Genomic DNA, 27,761 nt, shown 5'->3' with positions numbered 1-27,761 from the left:
CCTTGGGCACTGGGGGTATCAATGAAAACCAGACGAGGGCATGACGATATGAACAAAGAGGGACGGTGACGGCGGGCGACAGACAGCAGAGGGCACAGAGTTACTGCTGCCACGGGGAGAACGGACACGAAAATAAACTTACCGAACCGCCGAAAAACCTGACAGGCTAAGGGGAACCCATATCATTGAAAACATGCAAAAAAGTGAAAATTCTCCATGGAAAAGTTTTCCAAGGCAATTTCAAACTAAAGCCACAAGCTCACTTCACAGTGAGAGAAAGCTCTGCAGAAAAAAAAAAAGAGACTGAAGACGGACATGTGCCTAGTCAAAGTTGAAGACGGACTGAAGACGGACATGTGCCTAGTCAAAGTTCCAGAAAACCTGACATAAGTTTTCCTTGCCGGGCTCCATCTGATGATGTCACCCACATGTGAAGACCAACATCCTGCTGTCTTTGGAGAACGAGAAATACCTGTTGAGCAGTTAGAAGAGGGCTGGGCTCGATGGGCCTCCAGTTATCTGTCAACCTGTTTTTCAAACTGCTTTAAGACATGTCAAGTGCAACAATTCAACAAGATACAACTCCACCACCTCCAAAACATTAACACTCCCGATCCTATCCTCCCCTCACTCCACTGCTCCCAGTAAAGCAGTAACCTGCCATTCTCTCCACATAACCTCTTTTAACATCCAATTCTTTCCAAAGCACCTCAGAGACCCTGTCCTGATTAATCTTTCATGTCAGCTAATTGAAACAGATGAGAAGACATGTTAAAACTGCTGCTAAGATTGCAAACACAGTGAAATCCATCTTCCGCAAGGTAAGTGTTCTCCTTGAGCAACTGCTAGGACTCCCTGCCAATCCTCTTCATCCATGTCCCTGCTCTCCCCCATATTGCTGAACCCTCGCCATCATGGCAGGGCAGAGATTACATTCACACGACTTTCCTCTCCACCAGGCCTCTCAGCAACTCCCCCCATCCAGGATGCGATGCTGGGTGGAAGGAGATACCGGAGTGACACAGGGGAAATTAAAGACCATAAGGGTCACACCAATGGTCCATTGAGCCCAGTATCCCTTCTACGACAGTGGCCAGTCCAGGTCACTTGGCAACAACACCCAGCAGATCCTAACGGGGAGATCTCTTTCCTGCCACTCACTCTAGCACTCAGGAAACAGCTTGTAACGTGGCTTTTCAAACAGGCATTTGGATGATGCTTGTTATGAGTGTGGGTGGCAACTAGGACTATATGATGATGTCTCTGCGATGCTTTTTCAGATGGGCATTTCATTGCGGGTAGCTTGGGTTCCCTTGTATAATTCCTACTAATTATGTAGTTGAGGGATCTAAGGTGTTGATGTCTGCAAGATGAGGAGGGCATGTTTTGGAATAATTAAATGAAATGTCCTGTGTTAATATTTTATTATGCATTTTAGAATTGTTTTATTATACACCTATGGGGTGTGTAATGATATAGTGGATAATCAAATTCAAAGAAATAAAAAGAAAAAATAAGAGGTGGTGACCTCCATACCCTCCTGATAATAATTGTTAATGTCCTCCAGAAACTTGCCCAAACGTTTTTTTTAAACCCAGATGTGTTAATAAGCTTGACCACATCTTCCGGCAACAAATTCCAACTGAGAGTTGACTGAAAAAAACCCCACTTTCTTAAATTTGTTTTCAATCTGCTACTTACTTTCATAAAGTGTTCCTTACTCCTAGTATTATTTGCAAGAGTAAAAAGCTGCTCCCTATTAACTCATTCCACACCACACAAGGTCCTATGAACCTCTATCATACCCTCTCTTTTTTCCAAGTTCCTCCCTGCCCTAGGGATTATTTTGAAAATAGCAGATTGGCCTCTGGAGCTCTCCGTGCAATGTCTGAAAATTCCCTATAGCCAGATGGCTGATGGCTTCCAATCCTCTTCCCCGAACAACTCCTCAGCCCTCTGGCAAGCACCCAGGTCTCCCCTCCGACCCTCCCTTCCACGAAGTCACTCTGCAAAGACCAACCCTGGAAGCAAGGCGATAGCAGCAGGGACAGCTGCGGATCACTTCTGGAAACGGCAGAGCAATCAGCTGTGCTTCTGCTAGACAAAACCATTGTTAAGTGCTGTAACTGACTCAACTTACGTATTGCATTTCCTAAATAATGGATCAACATAATACACTACCTACCCCTCCGGGGTCACAAACAACTCCAACATTACAAACTGAGATTCCCCCCAGTACCGTGAAATACGCACAAGACACATTTCAAATCTTGCACCTGCCACTAAAATATCTTCCATGCATGATTTTACAAACGCCAGCAGGCTATTAATAGCCTTAGAGAGTGCGTCCAGGACTGCAACTGACAATAGTGTTACAGCACTAGCAAAACGTTTAATAAAAATATTTCTAAAAAAGATTTGCCAATGTATAATGGAAACAAACTAGGAAAGAAACTTTTGTTTAGTTGTTTTTTTTCTTAATTAAAGCAAGAACTATGTTTTGGGTTGTTTTTCTTTATATATTGGGGCAGTTTGTTGATATAAAACTTGGGTCACCTCAGGTCTGACGAGTGATATACTGAGGTGAAGGGAAGAAGGGCCTCATGCAGTCAGAACGCCTTACAATGAAGTGCATCCATGCAGAGGGTCCTGAGAGAACAAGCCGGGGTGTCCCAAAAAGAAGCAAAGGTCCCAGCCAAGCAAGGGGAGGGGGCCATACTGTCAGAATTCATTTTCCAGGTTACAATCCATTTCCTTCCAAAATGTCCCACCATCCCTGCTTTTCCTGTCTCCTACCAGCAGATCCCCCAAGCAGCTCAGACTTGAGGCAGGAGGTTTAAGAGCTTGTACACTTTGTGCAGCTTTAAGTCATCTGCCTTACCCGAAACCTCTTAATGTAACCAAAACCACAGGAAGGCGCGCGTCTTAACCAACACGGCAGGCCACAGGAGCGCATGGCCAGAAAAGCGAATCGCTGAACTCCAGCCTCCCACTAATGCAGAGCCCATCACACGAGGTCCTTCTGAAGCAGGAAGCCAGCAGCAAATCCTCCCACAGGTTCTGAGATCAGGAAACTGAATTTCCTTCCTTCACCTGAGCTGCGGAATCCAGGGAGGGGGGAAAGGGTGAGCTGAGAGCTCAGGGGGTCAGCAGAAATATCCCGGAGAGGTGGCTCTTCCCTCGGTTGACTGCTTCTGCCAGATCAAACACTGCATATGGGGGGGGGGGGGTGTTACAACCCCTCCATCAGGAAGGTCCTGCCCATGAGGTCATCTCTTGCTGCGCGTATGCTGAGCACATTAAAATAAAAGGGGTTTTTATAAGCAGTAAACGGAGCGGATCTGCCCCGTGCTGAAGGGCTCACCAGTATCGAGTGACCGATCTCAGGATGCCTGCTTTAAAAGCCACCAGCACGACAGATTGCCAGGTGCACAATTTGAAACGGACAGTGAGTGGTGTGAGCATTTCTTTCTTCTTCTGAAGTGTCCTGCAGCTTTGCACCACAAGACATGAAGAAGTTTCCACTGTCTCTGATCTAGCTGGAGGGGCAGTACTAAGCACAGACGAGTAAGAGTGGAGGATTCGGGTGGGCAGGGGATAGGCAGGTCCCTGCGCTCAGGTGAGGGTGTTAGATGTGCGTCTGCGCCTCCTCATGAGGTCAGGCAGATTATCGTGAGAGGAGAAGGAAGAAGAGAGCATGGCTTATAAACGAGATTAGAAGCTGGGCTGGTGAAGCCGAAATTTCTGCGGTTGCTGTCAAAGCCACGCCACAGGGCTCCTGGAAGAAAGAAAGGGGGAGGGTCGTCGGGGGTTTACATTCTGTTCGGTGAAGAGCTGACCCGGTGAAATCCAACAAGCAGCCGGGACCGCTGTTTAGCCCGCTCATTGCCAATTCAACTAAAAGGAAAAGGAGGAGAGAAAAAAAGTTTAAAAAAAAAAGGAACCTTGCAGTAGACAAGGGGGAAAAAATTTAATTTAAGCTTGTTGAAAAACTATTTTTTCTGAGATGTTGCTTTAAGTAGAAACAGTGTAGCAGCATCTTGGAGCTTGTTCCCCACTCACGCTCTATCACAAAGCACCCAGGGATCACTGAGCACAGTCTGCAGGTGCCTGCTGGCTCCGCTTGATTCCCATGCATGAACCTATAAGTTCTGATTTCAGTAAGAAACCAGGACTGGATCAGCCAGTCAGGGATAAAGCAAAACCAATCACCAAGCCTGAACCATGCTGTCTGAGTGGAAGGGGACATGCAGCCGTCACGGGGTGCGGTGTGTGGGTCTAGAACTTAGTGCTGGCCCGGGAGGCCAAAATCTGACATCTGCATTCCGATCAACTCTTCACCTTAAGACAGGACCTGAAACACCTAAACAACACAGGAACAAAAATACCCTGAATTCCTGCTCTGGTAAAACGTTGAACTGGCCCTTCTGGCAGGTTTTACCCTGCCTGCGTCCTCCCGGCCCGGAGTGACAGCAAAGTTAGACTCTGTTCTCCGTTCACCCCACGTGTCCTGATTGCACATTAACCAGTGCTCTGCAATAACAAGGGTAACAATACAAGCCGGAGAAGGGGCAACGTGCTAGGAATCCGCAATGCACACCTGGATTACAAGGGCCTTACAAGCAGCAAACGACACATGGCAGGGAATCTCATCACCCGAGTCCATTACTCCAGGGACATATAATCAAAAAGGCCAAACAACAGGGCCTAACGCAAATTCCATATGCAGCTAATCCCTGGGACTTACTTCACTGGGAAAGCCTCAATCGGCCCTCACCATAAGCAGATTTGGGGTCTTCTGAGGAATAAAGCTTGATGAACAGATGTGTAATTCAGTGAAATAGGGTCCTTAGAGCACACCTTCCCAAACTGTGGGTTGAGACCCCAAAAGGGGGGTCACAAAACCTTCATCTGAGGTCAGAAGTGCCTCACATGGCAGCAGTCTTCCAGCACCAGCAACAGCAGCATTAGTAGTGGAAGTCAGCGTGGGGCCTGCGAGCCAGCACGCACTCACAGGCCCTGCAGTGACCCTGCCCATTCATTCATTTCTGTAGTGATAGGAGGCCCTGCATGAGAAGGATTCAAGGCCACTGCAGGGCTTATGAGCTTACATTAGCCCACAGGCCCCCTAGTGACTTTCATTAGTAATGTTACCGCCGCCTGCAGATCATTGGTGGACTTGGGACCAGCCATAAGGAGGAGGGAAGGCTGAATGTGCATGGGCTGGTGGAGATTGCTGCTGCTCCTCTTCTCCTCACTCACCACTAAACCTGTCCTCGAGGAAAAACACTGCCTCTGTCATCAGCCTGCCTCTTTTCCCACCAGCTGCCATCCACATTTGGCCCAGGTCCCTGGCTAGGGGAGTGCTTGGAGACGGGGCTATTTGAAGGGAGGGATGTGAGGGAGGAGGGGGGTTGGATAAGGTGAAGAGGGATTGGCTGTGGAATGTGAGCAGGGATGACAAAGGATCAGTTGGCTTGGGGGTGAGCAAGGATCAGCTGGGGGGGATTTTAAAAGGGTGGAGGTGGCGAGAGAGAGGGGATGGGCTTGGGAGGTGAGAGGAGTAGAGATTGGAAAGGGACGAGGACGAGGTCTTCTGGAGGGAGTGGAAACTGAAAGAGGATCAACTGGATAAAGTGGATGTTGAGCGAGGGATCAGCTGAGTGTGAAGAGGATAAGGAGTGATTCTTGGTAAGGGGACCACAACTCTGCTAATTTATTTTCATCCTCCTCCAGGGTCATGTACATTTTCAAATGCTAAAATGGGGTTACACTGACTAAAGGTTTGGGAGGCTCTTCCTTAGAGGATACTTAATAAGGATTCTTGGGATGTTTTGGAGGTACTTTTTGTGAAGCGGTCTCCCAAATGAAGTTTTCTTAAACCCTCGACTGGCTCCATAACACACCATGTACTAAGTCCTGGCACTGTAACCTTAAAACATGGCCTCCACTCTTAAATCCCCCCTCCCCACCACTGTTATCAATGCCCTCCCCCCTCCCTTCTGCGCATGTGTTTGCCCCAACCTGGACATCCACTCTTGTTCATCCCATCCACCGCATGTCTCCCCCTCAGGCCTAGTTTCCCCCACCCCCACAACTGAATGGAAAGTCCCAATCAAACGGCACAACTCCATCCCGAGCTCTTTCCCAATGTACTCATTTATCCGGGGCTAGGCATCTTTGTGTCAACCTTGTGCCCCTTATCATGACAATGCTACAACCATCAACAAAACAAGCAAGAAGAATGACCACAGGGCCATCGGCTCCGCTGCAGCCCTTCCAATGCTTGCACTTGCTAAGTGGGCTGCTGGAAGGAATATAGGTTTACATTTTAATAAAATGGCCCCTCAAGAACATCACAGACCCGAAAGTAATTAAAGCGAGTCTACAGTGCCGTCCTGTGACCAGCATGTCAGACCACTAAACGCACTCCTCAGCTGCAGCACCCCACAAAACACCTCTGTCATTCAGCTCTTTAACAGCTGCTGTTATTTTTAAGGAGAAACAACAACAAGGCAATCATAGATCAAGATCCCCCCCAGCCCTCCCCTTTCTAATGAGAATTTTATGGCTAGATTTGAGCTGAGGTCTAGCAGTCTTTGAATATTTAAAGGAGGCACTTCAGCTCAGTCTTAAAGTCCAGCTGTTACCTGCCGTTTGAGTCGGCGTTCTCCTAACGCTGGCGTCTCCCGCGGCACGATTCGGAGCTTTAGCCACGCCCCCTTTTGACGTCAGATGCCAACGGAGCCGCCGGGCAGCGCGGGAGATTTGGCCTATTTAAGGGAGCTTCTCCTCTTCTGCGTTTCTTCGGCCACTATTGCATTTGGAGAGTTCTTTGCTGTGTTCCTGCTACTTGTTGATTGCCTGACCCGGACTGCCCCTTGGATTACTCTGCCTGCCGCCTGCCTTTGGATTTGTTGCCTTGGTTCCTGCTTGTTTGCTGCCTGCCTTGACCTGGACTGTTACTGGATTATTCTGTCTGCCGCCTGCCTTCGGATTTGTTGCCTTGGTTCCTGCTTGTTTGCCGCCTGCCCCGACCCGGACTGTGACTGGATTGCGCTACCCTCAGCCTGACCTTTGGATCACCCTGCCTGGATTCAGTCTCGCTGTTGGTCTACCTGGACTATCAGAAGTCTTCTACCCAAAGTACTCGCTGAGCCTCCAGTTCCGAGAACCTCTACTCAAGGTAAGCGGCCGTCGGCCTTGGTTCCACATACCGGTATAACACCAGCCACCAAAACGCAGCACTACGTGCCACTGGGAAGAGAAGCTGGTCTTCGATAAGCAGCCATTTCCTCCGTGCTATGGAGCCTGGCAAAAGAGAATCCTAGCCATCCATCTCCTTTTGCGATGGGCATCTCTCCAAAGAAAGAGCACATCCTGAGCTTGCACGCAAAAAAGCAAACTGCTGCTATTACTACTACCTATCACTTTTATCACACCATTCAATATACACAGAGCTGTACAAAAACGCATCACAATGATAGGGAGGAGCAACTTAGTGAGGCAAGGGGGGGGGGGGGGCACTTTATGTCCAGGATGGCATAAAGTCTACCAGGATAAGGATCCTGCAAGAGATTAAATGCACAATAGACTCTTTATGGGTAGAAATCCCATGTGCTTTGGAGTATACTACCGTCCACTTGGCCAAGATGGTGAGACAGATTATGAAATGCTAAGAGAAATTAGGGAAGCTAACCAAAATGGTAGTGCAGTAATAATGGGAAATTTCAATTACTACCCTAATGGCTTGGTAAATTTAACCGCTTTAGGTACAAACACAGAAAGTGAAAACTACCCACTGAATTCCTTATTCACTATATACACAAAATCCTCGGGGTAGATACCCTTGCATAATCCAACCTTCAAAGTAGATTTCATGTATTTTCCAAAAAAAACCTTTTATATGAACAATTCAATAATACAGTCAGTAACACAATCCAAAATATATGCCCACTTCACATGCATATACCAATTTAAATACCTATGTATCCTCCCATGGCACACATTCCACACACATAAAACACAACTCCACAACCACTCATCATTTATACTCATGCACTCCACCATCAGATAAAATATTAAAATCCTCACCCCATAACCCTGATGTTACATTTACCCTGGTAAATGTATCTTCAGGATACATTTCCGGGATGGAATAAATGACAGTTTTATGGAGCAACTGGTTCAGGAACCAACAAGAGAGGAGCTATTTTAGATCTAATTCTTAGTGGAGTGCAGGATTTGGTGAGAGAGGTAACGGTGGTAGGGCTCCTTGGCAATAGTGATCATAATGTGATCAAATCTGAACTGACTGTAAGGGGGGGGGGGGGGGGGTAAATCCACAGCTGTAGCACTAAACTTTCAAAAGGAAATCTGAAAAAAATGAAAAAAAAAAATAGAAAAACTGAAAGGTGCAGTTACAAAGCTAAGAGTATACAAAGGCATGGACATTGTTAAAAAATACCATCTTAGACGCTCAGTCCAGATATATTTAATGCATTAAGAAAGGAAGGCCAAAAAACTACAGATATGGTTAAAAGGTGAGATGAAAGAGGCTATTTTAGCCAAAAGATCTTCCTTCAAAAATTGGAAGAGGGATCCATTTGAAAAAAAATAATAAGAAAAACCATGAGCACTGGCAAGTTAAATGTAAAACACTCATAAGGCAGGCTAAAAGAGAAGTTGAAAAGTTGGCCGTGGAAGCAAAACTCATAATAAAAACATTTTTAAATATATCCAAAGCAGGAAGGCTGTGAAGGAGTCTGTTGGACCATTAAATGATTGAGGGTTAAAGGGGTACTTAGAGAAGATAAGGCCATCGCGGAAAGACTAAATGAATTCTTTGCTTCGGTGTTTACTAAGGAGGAAATTGGGGAGATACCCTTCGGGAGACAGTATTCAAGGGGTAACGATTCAGATGAACTGACCCAAACCACGGTGAATCTGAAAGATGTAGTAGGCCAAATTGACAAACTGAAGAGTAGCAAATCACCTGGAACAAATGGTATACTTCCCAGGGTTCTGAAAGAACTCAAAAATGAAATTTCAGACTTATTACAAGTAATTTGTAATCTATCATTAAAATCATCTGTTATACCTGAAAGCTGGAAGGTAGCCAATGTAACCTGGATATATAAAAAGGGTTCCAGAGGTGATTCAGGAAACTATAGACCTGTGAGCCTGATTCAGTGCTGGGAAAAATTGTGGAAACTATTATAAGGAATAAAATTACAAACATAAGACCATAAGAACACGCCATACTGGGTCAGACCAAGGGTCCATCAAGCCCAGCATCCTGTTTCCAACAGTGGCCAATCCAGGCCATAAGAACCTGGCAAGTACCCAAAAACTAAGTCTATTCCATGTTACCGTTACTAGTAATAGCGGTGGTTATTATCTAAGTCAACTTAATTAATAGCAGGTAATGGACTTCTCGTCCAAGAACTTATCCAATCCTTTTTTAAACACAGCTATACTAACTGCACTAACCACATCCTCTGGCAACAAATTCCAGAGTTTAATTGTGTGTTGAGTGAAAAAGAACTTTCTCCGATTAGTTTTAAATGTGCCACATGCTAACTTCATGGAGTGCCCCCTAGTCTATTATCCGAAAGAGTAAAAAAACGATTCACATCTACCCGTTCTAGACCTCTCATGATTTTAAACACCTCTATCATACCCCCCTTCAGCCATTTAGATAGACATGGTTTAATGGGACACAGCCAGCATGATTTACCCAAGGCAAGTCTTGTCTCAAAAATCTGCTTCAATTTTTGAAGGGGTTAATAAACATGTGGACAAAAGTGAACCAGTAGATGTAGTGTATATGGATTTTCAGAAGGCATTTGACAAAGTCCCTCAAGAGAGGCTTCTAAGAAAGCTAAAAAGTCCTGGGATAGGAGGAGATGTCCTTTTATGGATTGCAAACTGGTTAAAAGACAGGAAACAGAAAGCAGGGTTTAATAGTCTGTTTTCACAGTGGATAAATGTAAACAGTGGATTGCCTGTACTTAGACTGGTACTTTTTAATATATTTATAAATGATCTAGAAAGAGGTATGATGAGTAAGGTGATCACATTTGCACATAACATAAAATCATTCAGAGTAGTTAAATCACAAGCTGATTGTGATAAATTGCAGGACCACTTTGCAAGACTGAATTGGGTGTCCATATGGCAGATGAAATATAATGTGGACAAGAGCAAGATAATGCATATAGGGAAAAATAACCTATGCTGAAGCTACATGATGTTATATTCCATTTTAGAAGTTATCACCCAGGAAAAAGATCTGGGTATCATAGTAGTTATTACATTGAAATCGGCAGCTCAGTGTGCTGTAGCTGTCAAAAAAGCAAACAGAATGTTAGGAATTATTAGGAATGGACTGGCAAATAAAACTGAGGATGTCATAATGCCTCTGTATCACTCAATTCTTTGTCTGCACCTTGAATACTGTGTGCAATTCTGATCACCGCATCTCAAAAAAGATATAGTGGCACTGAAGAAAGTGCAAAGAAGGGTGATCAAAACAATAAAGGGTATGGAATGACTCCCCTATAAAAGAAAGGCTAAAGAGGTTAGGGCTGTTTAGCTTGGAGAAGAGACGGCTGAGGGTGGATATAATAGAGGTCTACAAAATCATGAAAGGACTTGAACGGGTAAATGTGAAATGGTTATTTACTCTTTATGATAATACAAGAACATGGGGGCACTCCATGAAGTTAGCAAGTAGCACATTTAAAACAAATCTGAGAACATTCTTTTTCACACAACACACAATTAAGCTCTGAATTCATTGCCAGAGGATGTGGTTAAGGCAGCTAGTGTAAATGGGTTTAAAAAAAAGTTTGAATAAGTTCCTGGAGAAGTCCATTCACTGCTATTAATCAACAGGAAATAGCTACTGCTATTTAATGTTTGGGTACTTGCTAGGTACTTAGTGACTTGGATTGGCCACTGTTGAAGACAAGATACTGGGCTTGATGGAACATTGGTCTGACCCAGTATGGTATATCTCTTTGTTGTCTTCAATACGTGTGCATACATTAGGGTTGCCCAGTGAATTGATGTCTAGGACCCGGTGATGGCATCAAACAGTCAAAGGTCATATTGGTTTCTCAGAAGAGTGCGAACGCTGACAAACATGGTCCCAAAATGGAAAAATCCTCTTCGGCACATCTAGGCTCCTGGTGCATTCTGCAGTTCGCTGTGGTGAAAAAGGAGCTTCGTGCTCCAGTTCACACCCGCCCACTTTTACTCTAACCCTGACAGGTCTCTCCCTGTCAAAATGAGCCTCCTGAGCTGCCTTTGGGTGGACCGCTCTTTAATTTCCAGTATTCGGCTCCCCATATTAGAATGTAAAGTCTGCTGAGCAGGGACGGTCTCTTAAGTACATAAGAACGTTAAGTTTCAGTTCATAAACCTGACTTTTTCTTCTTCTTTACACGATTCCCTCGCTGGAGTGAGAGAAGGGAGAGTCAGCGAATGACCTGTCTCTGTAACCTGGGAGTCCTAGCTGCTGAATATTTGATCCATCTGACTGGCACAGGGGTCCAAGAGGAAGGTAACCCCCCCGAGGTGGGCGGGTCTCTGTGTCTCCATGGGCAGCAGATCGCTTGGTAATACTCACTGGGATGCCTGCCTTGTTTGACTGCAGCCGGCCATCATCAGGGATTTGGGCATACTGCTGTGCCTTTTTTTTTTAATTTCATCAAGGACAGGAGCTGTGTGTGGGGAGTGGGTGAGGGAGACAGGACTGAAGATGAAATCAATCCCGGCAGCGCGGTCTCCTCCCTCTGCGCAGCTGTTCGGAGCAGATGCTGGGGGAACGGAGAAGCAGGCGTGGCGCTGTTATTCCAGGCAGCCCGTGGATGCGGTTACGCTGACTGCTCGTTACATTCCCGTCCTTTCACACCTCCCCCCCCCGCTTACCAGGGACCAGGCGGGCTCGGGGGATCTACACCTTCCGCAGACAACCGGCAAGAGAGGGCCAAGGGCGCTGGCTCGCGAGGAGCACGGAACAGGTGTGCTCCGAAGAGGAGGGCCGCACGCGCTCCGGATAATCCCCTACGCTGTTTCAGTAAAAGGCGTCGCTAAATGAAAAGAAGCTAATGATTTCGATGAAAGGAAAAATAAACTTGGCTTCCACTCGCTCTGCTGCCCAACCAAGCTTTCTGTAGATTCTACAATCATAAGATTTCTTTTTACAGCTTTGCTGGAGGAGCGGCCTGGGGATTAGATTAGAGCAGCGGGCTGCAAACAGAGGAAGCCAGGGTTCAAAGTCCAACTGTGGCTCTGCTTGGGACCTTCCATTGCCTCGGGTACAAATTTAAGACTGAAAGCTCTGTGGGAACTTTCCCTCGATTCTGGAAGATGTTGCTTTTTTTTTTTTTTTTCTCTCTCACCCCTCCCCCATTTGTTTTTATTATTTTGTCACAGTAAAGAAAGAGTGTAATCGTACAGGTCAGGGACGTTGGGGGAAGACAGGTGAGACAATAATGTTTAAACCACCTTGATTTGTGAACTTCTGCAGCTCGGCAAAAAACCTTTCCTGGCGGTAACAGGGAATTTTGCTTTCTTCTGGTGCTGAAACACCTCTGGTTTTGCTTTGCTGTTACCAGAGATGAACAGAGTTGCCTTGCCTCCCCTCAGAAAATGTTATGGCCGCCATTAAGACTGGATAAACTATGATTTGGGCGACTTAAGTTCTGAACACTCTCCAGGAGGAGAAAAAAAAAAAAAGAGTGAAAATTTTAAATTAAGCTACCACCAAGTAGATTTCGGTTAAAATGTGTTTCCCATCATCTCTATACTCCAAAGCAAATCACCACCCATACAAGGCACTGGACCCCTCACACCAGGCTCCCCTCAAAGTCCTGGTGCCCACCCTGGCAATTTATTTTAAGCATTCTTTCCTGAATTGTCTCGCCTTTCTGGGGAGAAGTACCGCTGCATTCCCTGTGGGTCATTTTGCTCCCTATGCAAGACCGAACATTTTGGACTCCTGGCAAACGAAGATTTGAATGGAAATGACATGCACTGACCTGCTGCACGCAATCTGATGGACAGACCTGTCCATCTCAGAGCGAGAGAGCAAAACTGGATCACATCAAAGCTTTTAGGGAAACACCCCAGGGGCCCGTGCAGAACAGTGTAAGGACTATGTTAGGACAACACAGAAGCAGCAAAGAGAGAGGACATCCCTAATCTGCAAACCGCGTAATACAGCTCCCTCAAAGCACAAAAAAACAAGCAAACCAAAGAAAATGAGCTCACAAAATCAGAGCATGATGTATCCTGAAAAGAACCAGTCTGTTACTACGGGAAATTATAGGAAATTTGTTTGTAAATTGCATTTCTGTGCACACTGGTATTATTTGGCTATTAAAATAAAAACTGTAGATAGCAGAATGTAGCAGACTAACAATGAAAGAAATTCAGGAAAGAAGAGGATAAAATTCTCTCTGAGTGCTGATGACTAGAGCCCTACAGGGACCACCCCTAAGGGCGAGAGGGTAGTCCAGTCTCCATGCCGGTGCAATCTTTCACCACACTGCTGAGACAAGAGCGCCAATTAGTGCCAATATGTGATGGAGGTGCCGAGAACGGACTTGAAACCAGCTCGCTTTAGTTAGGCCACCAAGTAGCTTTAAGACAACAATGACTTTTAGTCACTACCATTTTAGGTCAGATTTGAACTGGTAATCTAGAGCAGCGTTCCCCAAACTTTTCAAGCCCAAGCCACACCTACATGAACAAAACTGTGTAGCATGCAACCTCCACGGAGCAGGCAGCACAGAAAGGAGAAAACTCATATAAGAATGACTATGGATGCACTGAAAGCCCCGCCAGTCTCTCTTCCAAATTTAAAACAATGTGAGAGAGGGGCCCCTAATGCACATGAACTCATCATGACAGTCTAGCTTCCTCTATTCACAAGTGCAGGAGAGAGGAGACACTCGTGTGATGCAGGCAGCCAGCTCCGTTAGTTACCTTGGTTGCCACATGCCCTTTGTTACTGCCCTTAATATAAGGCAGTTACTACCACAAGCAACTTGATGGGCAGATTGGATGGACCATTTGGTCTTTTATCTGTCATCATTACTATATCACATCTACTTCGCCACTGCTGCTCCCAGTACTCAGAGTGAGCCACGTCTAATGCTCAGTGCACGCTGTCCCCCCCGTCCCCCCCATCTCACTGAGCCGGGAGATAAGAGAAGCTGGAAGGACGCAAAGGAGGCTGAACAGAGGAAAGACGAGGAGGTGCACTGTGCAATGTGTGTACTGCAAAAAATGGGAAAGTGAGGCCCAGCAATCCGTGCCCTGCGTGCTCCCCATTAACTGCCACACACGCCAGAGTTTATGCCATTTCTGGGAAGAGGAGGCATGCAGAAGTACACATTGGACAATGCTGGTGCCTCTTACTGTGAGGTGCTGAGAGCAGGGTCCAGGTTCCAGTCTGCATGTGAGATTCAGGCAGTGGTGACTTTTCAGTGGCACCTCTGATGGCACACCAACGTGTCACAACACACTGACTGGGAAACACTGATCTAAAAGGTGAAAGGCTCTAACTCTGTGCCAATTCCCTGAGACATCCAAAGCCCTGAATCACGAGGGGATTTAATGAGTTTGCTTGTTTAACTGCCAGCTTCAATTACCCAGAAAACCTATTGCTTTTGGTGCACTGAAATGGGCCAAACTGCTTTTGAAAAAGTCTGGAGATGAGCAGTTCACGACCACTGCTTCAGAAAATGGAGCTGCTTCCACCCCAAAACCTGAGGGCTGAAATGCTGACTTGTGCTCATCACTGGTCCCCCTAGGGAAGATCCATAACCCCCAAAACTGAAGCAGGAGGCAAATGACTTCACGACAACATTTTTGTTTTTTAAGATGTCTTTCCACCTGTTGTTTTGGGAATGTCAGAAGCCAAGCAGGAAAGCACATCCCTAAGCGGCTATAGCCCAGCAGAACAGGAGATTCCTAGGTTTTAGGAGCCCAGGGGTCAGAGAGGCTGGAAGGTTGCACTGAGAGGAGAGGATCACCTAGCTGGTGGCTGGAAACAATCAGCAAATACTGCTTGGAGAAATGTTTAAAACTTAAAAGTACTGGGGAGAAGTAAACTATTGGGGTATATTATTTAGTGTGCTTGTACGTTTTGTTTTAAATAGGTAGTCAGAAAGGCAGGCAAAAAACAGAAGTTTGTGTGTTTGTATTTCCCAACCCTTCCACCCCCTAGCTCGTCCTGTATTTTATAGGCAGGTGTCATTTTCACACTTTGAGTTTAAAAAAAAAAAAAATCAGCCTTTTAACTTAGAAATTCTCCACATCTTATCAAGAGTTTGATCATTCCCTTGTAGGTCACTACCAGATATACAGTGAATACACTAACACATTCCTACTCCCATAGCAACCTAAAACATTACTAGGAATTGAACAAATTTAAGATAAAAGGCAGCAGTCCAGCAGCAAGAGGGGGGCCTTCCCAGTCTTTTGCATCGAGTGTCACATGTATGATGTTTAACCCGCCGGTGAGAAATCATACCTGCATGTGATGCAAAGAGCTCCTGTCTCTCAGAGAACAACTCCATCTCTGGAAGCTAGAGTGGCAGACCTGGAGGAGCTGAGACAGACAAAAAGGTTTATAGATGAGACCTTCAGGGACATAATAGCAAAGTCCCAACTCCAGTCTGGCAACCCTGATGCTGCCTTTAAGGATGAAGGTCTCATAATCGAACAGAATCAACCTGGTGCAACAGGAAAGGATCCTGTAGCAAGGACCTGCACTCCAGGTAATGCATTGTCCTCTTGCACAGAGGATGTGTCTCCCAGGGCTACTGCCCAGGAGGGAAGGGTTAGGTCGCCAGTCATGATTCGATTCTTAGGAATGTAGACAGCCGGGTGGCTGGTGGGTGAGAGAATCGCCTGGTAACATGCCTACTTGGTGTGAAGGTGGCGGACCTCACGCGTCACCTAGATAGGATTTTAGACGGTGCTGGGGAGGAGCCGGCTGTCGTGGTACATGTGGGCACCAACCACATAGGAAAATGTGGGAGGGAGGTTCTGCAAGCCAAATTTAGGCTCTTAGGTATAAAGCTTAAATCCAGACCCTCCAGGGTGGCATTCTCTGAAATGCTTCCTGTACCATGCGTAGGTCACCAGAGGCAGGCAGAGCTCCGGAGTCTCAATGTGTGGATGAGACGATGGTGCAAGGAAGAGGGATTCAGTTTTGTAAGGAACTGGGGAACCTTTTGGGGAAGGGGGGAGTCTTTTCTGAAGGGATGGGCTCCACCTTAACCAGGGTGGAACCAGACTGCTGGTGCTAACCTTTAAAAAGGAGATAGAGCAGCTTTTAAACTAGAAAAAAGGGGAAAGCAGAATGCTTTATGCTCTCGGGAAGGTATTTTGTCTTCTTTTATGCACTTTCATATTAGGCCTTTGGGAAACGGAGAGTTGTAAGTTTAAAGAAAATAAGTATCTATCAGGATCCTGGTGGGATGGAGATCCAAAAGGCATCGGGCACCGCCTGCAGGTTGCCCTATTCACCAGCGTCCACTCCAGTGGTGTGTACGATTCTCTCTCTGCTCTGAGGGAATCAGTCTCCAGGTCTACAACAATTTATCTTCTCTGTCATTTGTGCTAACCAAAGTCCTGGAAGCCTTCACAAAGCCATGGTGTGGGTGCCTGAAACCCTCTAATTTATGGCCTAATGAAGTTGTAGCTGGTAACAAAAGACTGAAGTTTATTGATGGGGATACACACACTGTGCCTGGTGGCAGGTGGAGGAAGAGTGCCAGAAGGATGGCTCGGAGCCAAGGCGGAGCCCTCGTCTTTCAGCGACCGCCCCAGACCCATTCCCCTAACACTGGCATAGCACATTCCTCGACTGGAGCTACTTTGTTCTGTTTCTAAGGAGGTTTCCTCTCGGTCCCCCATCTCTCTTCTTATGGAAGCAAAGCATGTCCTTCCTGTGAATACATTTCATTTAGAAGATCCTTGTTCCATAGCCTCTAAGTGTTCCTTCATATGGAAGCAATTACTGTACTGCCTGCTTTATACGAGCGTCTTTTTTTCAGTCTCTCTGTGTTTCTCCTTCGGGGCACACAAGAATTCCTCTTACAGAGAAAACTGTGGCTTGTCTCCTTGTCCTAGGGCCGTCTCACCTATTTAAGGTGTTTTTGGGTATAAGAATATTCTAACTCAGCTCAAAGGATGTCCCCATAAGATCCCACTGCCCTTCGGTGCAAAATATTACATGGCTCCCAGCTAGAAGCATCTTTTCATTTGTGAAAGGATTACTTTTTGCAAATCCTACGTTACCGTTCCCTCTTTTTCGTGCAGGATACTATGTTGACATGTATGGATAACACATAGGGTCTGCCATGTTCAAGTATTTCCTCCTGTTTAATACATATGGGGAAATCATTTGATGATGATGATGATAATAATTACATTTGATGACCAGGAAAGTCAGATTAAATCAAATGCCTTGTTTTCAACTCAGTCCCAGAGGCACATGGAGATAACGAGACTTGCCCAAGGTATTTTCCTGAAGCACAATCCACTGGGCTCCAAATCATTACATAGAAACATAGAAGAAACATAGAAATGACGGCAGAAGAAGACCGAATGGCCCATCCAGTCTGCCCAGCAAGCCTCACACATTTTTTCTCTCATTCTTATCTGTTACTCTTAGCTCCTTGTTCTATTCCCCTTCCACCCCCACCATTAATGTAGAGAGCAGTGATGGAGCTGCATGCAAGTGAAATATCTAGCTTGATTAGTTAGGGGTAGTAGGGGCAGTAACCGCCGCGATAAGCAAGCTACACCCATGCTTATTTGTTTTACCTAGACTATGTTGTACAGCTCTTGTTGGTTTTTTTTTTTTCTTCTCCCCTGCTGTAGAAGCAGAGAGCCATGCTGGATATGCATTGAAAGTGAAGTATCAGGCACATTTGGTTGGGGTAGTAACCGCCGTAACAAGCCAGCTACTCCTCGCTTTGTGATTGCGAATCCTTTTTTTTCTTCACCCCTGTCGTTGAAGCTATGCAGGATATGCGTGAAGCATCAGTTTTTTGTTTTTTTTTTTTTTTTTTTTTTTTTTTTTTCCCCCCTGCCGTTGAAGCAGAGAGCTATGCTGGAAATGCGTGATGTATCAGTCTTTCTCCCATGCCGATGCAGCAGAGAACCATGCTGGATATGCATGGAAAGTGAAGTATCAGGCACATTTGGTTTGGGGTAGTAACTGCCGTTAACAAGCCAGCTACTCCCCGCGTTTTGAGTGCGAACCCTTTTTCTTCTCCTTTGCCGTTGTAGCAGAGAGCTCTGCTGGATGTGTGAAGTATCAGTTATTCTTCTCCCCTGTCATTGAAGCAGAGAGCTATGCTGTATATGCATTGAAAGTGAAGTATCAGGCATATTTGGTTTGGGGTAGTAACCGCCGTAACAAGCCAGCTACTCCCCTCTTTGTGAGTGCAAATCCTTTTTTCCATTACCTCTTGCTGTTGAAGCTTAGAGCGATGTAGGAGTCACAGTAAGCATGTGTATGTTTATTTAATAAGGGTATTGTGTCAATAGCCATCATTCTGGCGAGTCACCCACTCTTCATTGGTGGCCTCTTGACTTTATGGATCCGCAGTGTTTATCCCACGCCCCTTTGAAGTCTTTCACAGTTCTGGTCTTCACCACTTCCTCCGGAAGGGCATTCCAGGCATCCACCACCCTCTCCGTGAAGAAATACTTCCTGACATTGGTTCTGAATCTTCCTCCCTGGAGCCTCAAATCGTGACCCCTGGTTCTGCTGATTATTTTCCTACGGAAGAGGTTTGTCGTTGTTTTTGGATCATTAAAATCTTTCAAGTATCTGAAAGTCTGTATCATATCACCTCTGCTCCTCCTCTCCTCTAGGGTGTACATATTTAGATTCTTCAATCTCTCCTCGTACGTCATCCTATGAAGATCCTTCACCTTCCTGGTCGCCCTTCTCTGTACTGCTTCCATCTTGTCTTTGTCTTTTTGTAGATACGGTCTCCAGAACTGAACACAGTACTCCAGGTGAGGCCTCACCAAGGACCTGTACAAGGGAATAATCACTTCCCTTTTCTTACTTGATATTCCTCTCTCTATGCAGCCCAGCATTCTTCTGGCTTTTGCTATCGCCTTGTCGCATTGTTTCGCTGTCTTCACATCATTAGACACTATCACCCCAAGGTCCCTCTCCTGCTCCGTGTACATCAGCCTTTCCCCCCCCCATCGAGTACAGTTCATTCGGATTTCCACTCCCCATATGCATGACTTTGCACTTCTTGGCATTGAATCTCAGCTGCCATATCTTCGACCACTCTTCCAGTTTCCTTAGATCCCGTCTCATTCTCTCCACTCCTTCTGGCGTGTCCACTCTGTTGCAGATCTTAGTGTCATCCGCAAAAAGACAAACCTTACCTTCTATCCCGTCCGCAATGTCGCTCACAAAGATATTGAACAGGACCGGTCCCAACACCGATCCTTGCGGCACACCACTTAAAACCGCTCTCTCTTCAGAGAAGGCTCCATTTACCATCACACATTGTTTTCTGTCCGTCAACCAATTTGCAATCCAGGTCACCACATCGGCACTCACTCCCAAGCTTCTCGTTTTATTCACCAGTCTCCTGTGCGGAACCGTATCAAAAGCTTTGCTGAAATCCAAGTAGATGACATCTAGTGCTCTTCCTTGATCCAATTCCTTGGTTACCCAGTCAAAAAAGTCAATCAAATTTGTCTGACAGGATCTTCCCCTGGTGAATCCATGCTGCCTCTGGTCCATCAATTCTCCAGACTGTAGATAGTTGACTATTCTCTCTTTCAGCAGTGACTCCATTACTTTTCCCACCACCGAAGTGAGGCTAACCGGTCTGTAGTTGCCTGCCTCTTCCCTGTTCCCACTCTTGTGAAGCGGGACCACCACCGCTCTTCTCCAATCACTCGGCACCACTCCCGTTTCTAGGGATCTATTGAACAGGTCACACAGCGGACCCGCCAGAACATCTCTGAGCTCCCTCAATATCCTTGGATGAATCCCATCAGGCCCCATGGCTTTGTCCACTTTCAGGTTCTTTAGTTCTTCCCACACATTTTCTACTGTAAAAAGATTTTCATCTATTCCCCTTCCCTCCAGTTTCTTGTTGTTTAGAGATGGTCCTTCTCCAGGGTCTTCTTTAGTGAACACAGAGCTGAAGTATTCGTTTAATATTTCTGCCATTTCTTCGTCTCTCTCTACACATTGATCATTACCACCTTTCAATTTCACTATACCACTTTGGACCTTCCTCTTTTCGCTGATGTATCTGAAAAATGTTTTGTCACCATTTTTTATCTCCTTGGCAATCCTCTCTTCCGCTTGACATTAGTCCTTGCTTCCTCACAATTAAATTAGTAAATGCTTTAACGGGTGAATTATCAATACAGACCCTGCTGTGAGGTTATATCTAACCCCAGCACTAAACTCTAGGGCTTGCAAAAAGTAGTAGTGAGTGAGTGCTACTGAGGTCCTCTCTGACAGCTGCTCAAGGAGATGTCCATGGGTTTCTGGAGGCGGCTCCCATCAGGGCTTCATTAAGTGTCAGAGAGAGCACCGTCAGCCACCACAGTCAAAAAACACTCTTCCCCTGCCCTATTTCCCAGGCACTAACTGCATACCTGGGGCACAGCCAAAACCAGAATCCAGGAATATAATCTATTGTCATTTTATGACAGCAACACTATCTATAGAGACCAAAAATCGGTACATATAATTTAGTAGTTCTAACCTACTGTAAACTCACAACTCTGCTTTGTTTCTTTGCTTTCTCTTTCTTGAGAATATGTAACCGAGGCTAGTCTAGGGGAACAAGTTCCCTTGATCTTAGGCAGTAGGATGATTTGTTGAAGCTCCCTTGCATGGAAAAACCACGCACAGAGAATGAGCTGGCTTGGAGATACAAGACTTCGCCTTCAGGGAACAGCCTGACAGAGGATTCCTCTTCTGGGGCTAGAGAGGGAAGTCTGCCAGAAAACAAAGGCAGAGCCAAATCCAACCTCAGCAAGCTCAGCGCTCTCCTTTTCCCCAGCCTCCTCTGTTATCTCCAGCACCACTCATTCACTCTTCCTCATCCGGTAGTGATGGAGCATCTGTCACAGACACTGTACAAGCCAGAGCCTAAGGTGATGACAAATCACCAGCCACCCAGGATCAACACAGTCAACAGGCATGAAGACAGACAGAGAGAGACAGACAGTATTGTCTGGGAAATCATCCCAGACATTACTGAGAGGAGACTAAAGATAGTCAGCAGAGGGCCAAGTTAGTCATTGAGAGCTATTGTTAGATTATAGCCAAGGAGCTAGAAGACCAAAATAATCCAAAAGGAAGGTCTTGCCTCTGGCCCTATTTAACCTAGTTCAGCTTGTGCTTCCTCTAGGCTCTCACTTAAGTTCTTCTTTACCAGAAAACAATCTGAAGGTCTTCTGCTGCAAAACTGAATTTGTGCACCAGCCGATCAGCAGCGAGTTCCATGCACCACCATCTGACAACAGAATCCACTAAATTCAGTCACTCCTTTTGGTGATTCCAAAAAATGATTCCCCCCCCCCCCCACCCCAGAATTTTATAATACTCCTTGGCAGATCTGGGAGGGTCATAAGTTGAGCGCTTACTGGTTATGTCTCTTCTCTCTTGAGGTTAATGTCCCCAAATGGGTTTGCTTTGTATATACCAGGATGAGCACAAACGTCCCCTTTCAGTCAGGATGCAGGGTGCACAAGCTCAGTATCTCACATTTACTGTTAAATGCTCCGCTTATTGCTCAGGCTGTTGCAGTGTGAGCTTCCTTTGGAGTCTGCAAATACCACATCATGGTGGGTGTGGAAACTCTTTCTGTGCATTCAGGTGATACCTAAGATGGGCACTCTCTGTTCCCCTAAAAAGATAAGAGTGGCCTCATGTGCTTTTTTTTTGGGAGGGGAGAGGGGAGATTTTAAGTTTAGTCCCATTGATGCCTGTAGATGGACTTGTTAATGCAATTGGGGGCACGGCCAGCCCCCTCCCAGTCTGGGGCAACCCCTACAGGACCTGTTTACAGTTAAATTATGGAGGTTGTTGGGGGGAGGCAAGGTGAGGTTAAGATGCAATGCTTCGTGAAAGTACAGGACGGTTTATCCATAATAGGGAAACAGCTGAGCCACAGAATTAGCTGGATTGTGAGGTTAAGGTTGATCTCCTGGACTGCAGCCAGCAGCAAAGTATATGTTTGGCAAAAGACAGTGAAAGGAAAAGGAGGGGCATAATTTCTGCTTCTCTCCGGTCCTGCTCCAAGCAGTCGCTGGCCTTTAATTGCCTCTGGCTCACAGTGCACAACCCTGACTCCTGCTTCCCTGCACACTGATAGCACAACAGCCCATTTACAGCCGCCCATTCATTTGCCCAAAAGGGGAATTATTTTTCTCCCTGCTCCAAGGTCCATGGAAGGAAAGAGGATGTTGCATGGATCTCGATAGGCAGGCGGTGCACACGGGGGCTTCAGGCCTCCAGCACGACTGCGCTCTCCTGGGCTGGGTTCCTCCTCCGAGGGCGCAGCGCTGTAAGCGTGACAGGGACGTCACACGCTGAGATAAAAACGTGGTGGGCCAGGACTCCAGGCCCTCCCCAGCATGATGCCCTTATATATTGCAGAACAAACGTGGGGGACGGAGCTCTGCTGAGTGAGTGTGGTAGCAAATTCTTTTGATCTATTATTTATTGGCATTAGGCATCATGAAATATGTCATTCCCCCCCCCCCTATAACAAAAAGGACCCAACAGTTTAATGTAATTCAAAATAGAACTTATAAGCCATCTTTCCGAGTTACTTAACCACAAAAAAGCAAGACACGAGTCAACACAAATACTCCCCTTTTTATTTTGTATAAAAGGAGAGAGTTTGGCCAAACAAACTGCAGAAGTATTAGAAATTAAACTGTTTTTGGAAAAGTAGACAGAGGAAAGGCAAATCCAGCACAAGGCAGACAGAGGGAGGACAGAACTGAGGAAGGAACAAGCAAGCCATTACTTTGTAAGCTCTCTGGGGCAAGGAACTCTTTTCTCTATTGTAATGCCTTATCTAGGATTACCGCACCTGGGTGGGGGGGCGGAGCCTTCCTTGTCGCTATTATCATAAAACACATAATAAAAATGGAAAGCACTAATACTTTAAGACCGATGATCAGCTCAACTACCAGCAAAGAAGCAGAAAACCTAGATTTTTTTTATTTTTAACCATGCACTTGGCATAGCATTTCCTGATGTCTGTTCTGTCCCAAGCTGCCACTCCTACTCCATTCTATCGCCAATTTGTAGGCGTCACCGCAACGGCCTTTCCCTTGAAGGGGACAGCGCTTAACAGAAGGGACAGATGGCTGCACTACTTTTCTATAAAAGGCATTTTCAGTAAAAGAGGCTGCAGGGGGGGGGGAGTAAAGTGCTTGCAGATTCACTGGAAAACGTGCCAGGCCCAACTCCCACAAGCTGATTTCCTTGGGATGTGCATGAGACGGCACATATCCTTAATGAGATGCTGCGAGCGAGATCAGCCACTGGGCTTTGCAGCAAATGCACACGTCTTTCCTGTAATGTTTGGGCTTCTGCAAATCCACCACCAGTTATTTATTCAAGGGGAAATCGGCTAAGTTTCAGCATGAAGAGCAGAGGCCGGAATCATGGCAGAAAGCAAGTTCAGGGCAGGCAAATGGACTTCACTGTGCTCTAAAAGCATCCGGGGCTGCTCTGGCCGTCTTCAGAGGTAAAAAGAACTTTCAAATTAAGCGCTACTTCATCTGGTATTTTCCTTGATTTTTCATGGTCTTCTGCTTCGTGTCAGCCCCAATCAACATGCAGGGGCCTGTTTGAAAGCCTTTATCAGGCCCAGCGGGGGATAAAGCACTACTGAAAGGGGAAAAGTAGAGTTACTTACCTGTAACAGGGGTTCTCTGGAGACAACAGGTGGTCAGTCCTCATGCATGGGTGACATCAGACAGAACCCAGCATGGACCTTTTTTTTTTTTTTTTTAAATTTATATTCCACTTTTCGGCACTTCAAAGCAGATTACATTCAGGTACTGTAGCTATTTCCCTATTCCCAGAGGGCTCACAATCTATGTTTTGTACCTGAGGCAAAGGAGGATAAAGTGACTTGCCCAAAGCCAGCAGGAGCGGCAGTGGGATTTGAACCCTGGTTTCCCTGGTTCATAGATCGCTGCTCTTTGACATAAAAGTCCTAGAAGCTTTGAGCATATCTCACTGAGCAAGTACAGCCCTGTCCACCCCCTCACATCCCATGCAGCGCCCCTCAATCCATGATATAGTTATAGAAGGAACCAGCTCCAAGGGGAAAGTTAGATAAGTAACTCCACTTTCTCCAAGGACAAACATGATGGTGGTCTTCACACATGGGGAATCACTAGTTACATGATGCCCCAAACAAAAAAAAAGGGTAAAAGAAAACTCAAAACAGTTCCAATGGGCATGACTGTTTTCGGTAGCAACAGACCATTCTTTTTTGGAACCAAAATAATGGGCCCTATTTATTTATTTATTTATTTATTGAGTTTTATATACCATTATTCGGTAGAGCCATCATAACGGTTTACAGATTATGTAATTATCATAGCAGTTGAGCACAGTAAAACCTTGTGAACAATATACATTTTCATAGAAGATTTGTAACAGTAGAGTAAGGTGAACATTTTCAAATATGAAACGTATCAAGTCAGAGAGCAAGGAGGGGTTGAATGGGGAGGGTAAGGAGGTTCATAAGGAGAGCAGGAAATAAGAGGATTATAGATGCGAGTTCGGTTGAGAGCTGGGATGATCAGACGTCTGAGAGTTAGTATAGAATCCCGATGAGGGATGGTGTTGGGTTCTACGCCTCAAACAGCCTCCATAGGATAAACTGGCCAAAAGTCGGAAGCCCCTGTCGAAAACAGTTGTGAGATGTAAATGTGTGGAGAGAACTCCGTTGTAGCTCTCCTCCATGAAGATGAACCTCAAGAGGGCTACAAACATTGCGAGCCTTGACATATCCAACCAGATACAGGACTTCCTAAGTGGTATAGAATCTTCTAACCAAACAGAACTAGAGCAATTGGCTACAGCAATTCCATGCTTATTGAAGCAAAAAGCTGGGAGGACTATCTGAGGGATTCAGTCTGGTCCAGAAAGAAGGCTATGGTTCCCTTGCAATATAAACTGCAATGTCCATTCATCTTTGTGGACTCCAACACAAATGCAGGCAGACTCAGTACGTGTGTGTAGAATCATGTATTGTGAAAAACTTGTATAATGTGGGTAAAGTCATTAGGGTCTGTAGCTCACCGACTCCACATATCGAAATGACTGCCATACCTAAAATATGACCTTCCTCGTCAGGAACTTCAGCTCACAAGAGTCCAGAGGCTTAAAAGGAGCTTTCATCAATTGGGTGAGTTTGACATTGAGGTACCACAAAACCACGGGAGGCTTCAACTGAAGTAAGCCCGCAACAAAACAGACAAAAATAGATGGTAATAAATATTAATTGTGCAGGGGTGATCCATAACTGAGCTGGTTTTCAAACCAGACTCAGGGAGATGTAGAAGGTACTCAAGACTTTTTTTTTTTGGTGAAACAGAGAAAAGATCCAGGGTGTTTTCCTTACCCCACACCGCAAAAGTCCTCTACTCCAAACCATTGGATTATCTGGTAAAAATCCTTCTTGGAAGACAGACTCATCACTGGACAGATTCAGAGGTTGCAGGACTAGCCTTTCAACATCCAGTCTGTGAGAACCAGATTCCCAATGTTGGTGGGGTGGCATGGTAGCTCCTGATCCTGAGAGATCAGCATTAGAGAATTCTCCATCCTGAATGGATCCCTGATGGAAATCTCCTGAAGATGTGAGAGCCAAATTTGTTTTGGTCAATAAGGAAGCTATGAGGATCACAGTTCCCTCCATCTCTTGTGACTAGAAGAATTGGAGGATATGTTTACAGAAGGCCACAACTCCAAACCAGAACAAAGGCATCCAAGGCTAGTTGCCACATGCTCCTCTCATGTAACAAACGTTTGGGGACCTTTCTGTTCAAAGGAGAGGCAAATGTAGCTATCACAGTTGTGCTCCACACACAAAATATCTGGTCTACTACTCTCCTATCCAGGGACTATTCCAGGAGTTCCTTGACAGTCACCTCACCCATCAGAAACTTTTGCTCTGTAGACCATTCCATAAGAGAGGACACAGTGCCACATCCAGATAGTTCCCTACCATAGGAGAAATAATCCCGTTCCCCCCTGCTTGCTGAAGCAGAACCCAGTTACCTGAATATCTATTTGAACAAGGACAATCGCACACTGAAATTCTTTATAGCATGCCTTACCTCCCCTCAGCTCAAGGAAGTTTCTCGGATGAAATTTCTCCAAAGCAGATAAGCAACCCTGAGTGCAAGGCCTCTCTATATGAAACCCCTCCGACCCAGGTCAGATGCATTAGTGCTTAGGACAATTTGTACCAGAGGAATTTGGAGTGAATCAGCCACTAGGCCAGAGAATTCATTAAAAGGTTAGGTGATGCAGGTTTATTTATTTTATTGCTTTAGATTCCACCTTTCAGGCCTTTCAAAGTGGATTGCATTCAGGTACTGTAGATTGTTTTTCTGGAGATGCTGAGTGGAATCCACTGAGATCTTACGGTCATTGGACTCTTCGACTGTAAAGACATGTTACAGAATCAACGCATACAGTTGAAGTCATAAGGATCAACAAACTCAACATGTCCCTGCACTACTGCTCTGCTCCTGGGCTCCAGAGCTTCCTGGAATTTCTGTCCAGCTCCTCCACCAAACTGCTGATGCTAGCACAGGCTGGAAGGCAGGTGGAGGCCATGCCTTCTGGGGCACCAGAGGTAAATGGGTCACCTGGACCCTCTGAGACTGATACGATTCCCAGAACTGTGGCAAGGATGAGCTCTCCTCCCCACAGGAACATGTCAGGAGGAATTAACGACTGCTGCCAGAATGTTCCCTTCTCAAGGCATCGCGCACCAACCTGATGCCAAAGCATCTTAATCTTTCCCGATGCTCAGTCAGGGGAAGAGGGTCAACACCACCCCAATATCGATGCACTGCTGGCGGTTGGTGTGGTACTAGATCCCTCATTGTTAATGCCTCCAATGCCAATGGCCATTGGCTGGGCTAAATGCCCTAAAATCTTCTAATAGCTCTCAGCTGGAACAACATTCTCTCAGGGTTAAAGTCCCACAGGAAGCAATACGAGACACTATGGTCTGCCCCCACTCAAAGCGCATGATACTCCTAACCCAGCTGCACAGGGGGCAGAATCTAAGCTACAGCCGAGGCATCCAATAAAAGGCTGGACAAAAAACAACTGGAGCTGGCCTGGGGCACCAAAACCAGTGTGACCGACAGAAAATGAAAGAAACTTAAACAAACAAAAAAAACCGGGAGGACCAGAGAGTGAAAAACAACCTACAGGACCCTGCAAGAATAGCTCCTGAGGCCCCAGAAACTTTCACTGCAGCAGCTGAGCGAGAGATATGAGCTGCAAACCTGTGGGTTCCACAGAAAAGAGATCAAACGTTCCCTAAGTGGGATGTAGGGGAGTGGCCAAGACTGCACCTTCCCAGTGGGGCATGCGCAAAGATTTGATGTCAAGTTTCTGTGCTGGGCTCCATCTGATGAGGCCACCTGGGTGCGAGGACGGCCACCCTGCT

At 45.9% G+C, this 27,761-nt stretch overlaps 1 protein-coding gene across 10 annotated transcripts in view; it reads right to left on the bottom strand.

The window, feature by feature from the left end:
- The window catches only part of FBRSL1 (fibrosin like 1), a 694,486-nt gene that overhangs the window by 499,249 nt on the left and 167,476 nt on the right, over nt 1-27,761 (bottom strand). The window lies entirely within an intron of this gene.

The sequence above is a fragment of the Rhinatrema bivittatum genome, chromosome 11, assembly GCF_901001135.1.
Source record: "Rhinatrema bivittatum chromosome 11, aRhiBiv1.1, whole genome shotgun sequence".
Lineage (NCBI taxonomy): Eukaryota > Metazoa > Chordata > Amphibia > Gymnophiona > Rhinatrematidae > Rhinatrema > Rhinatrema bivittatum.
Note: the sequence above shows the minus strand (reverse complement) of the source record. Positions and strands in the feature narration are given on the sequence as shown.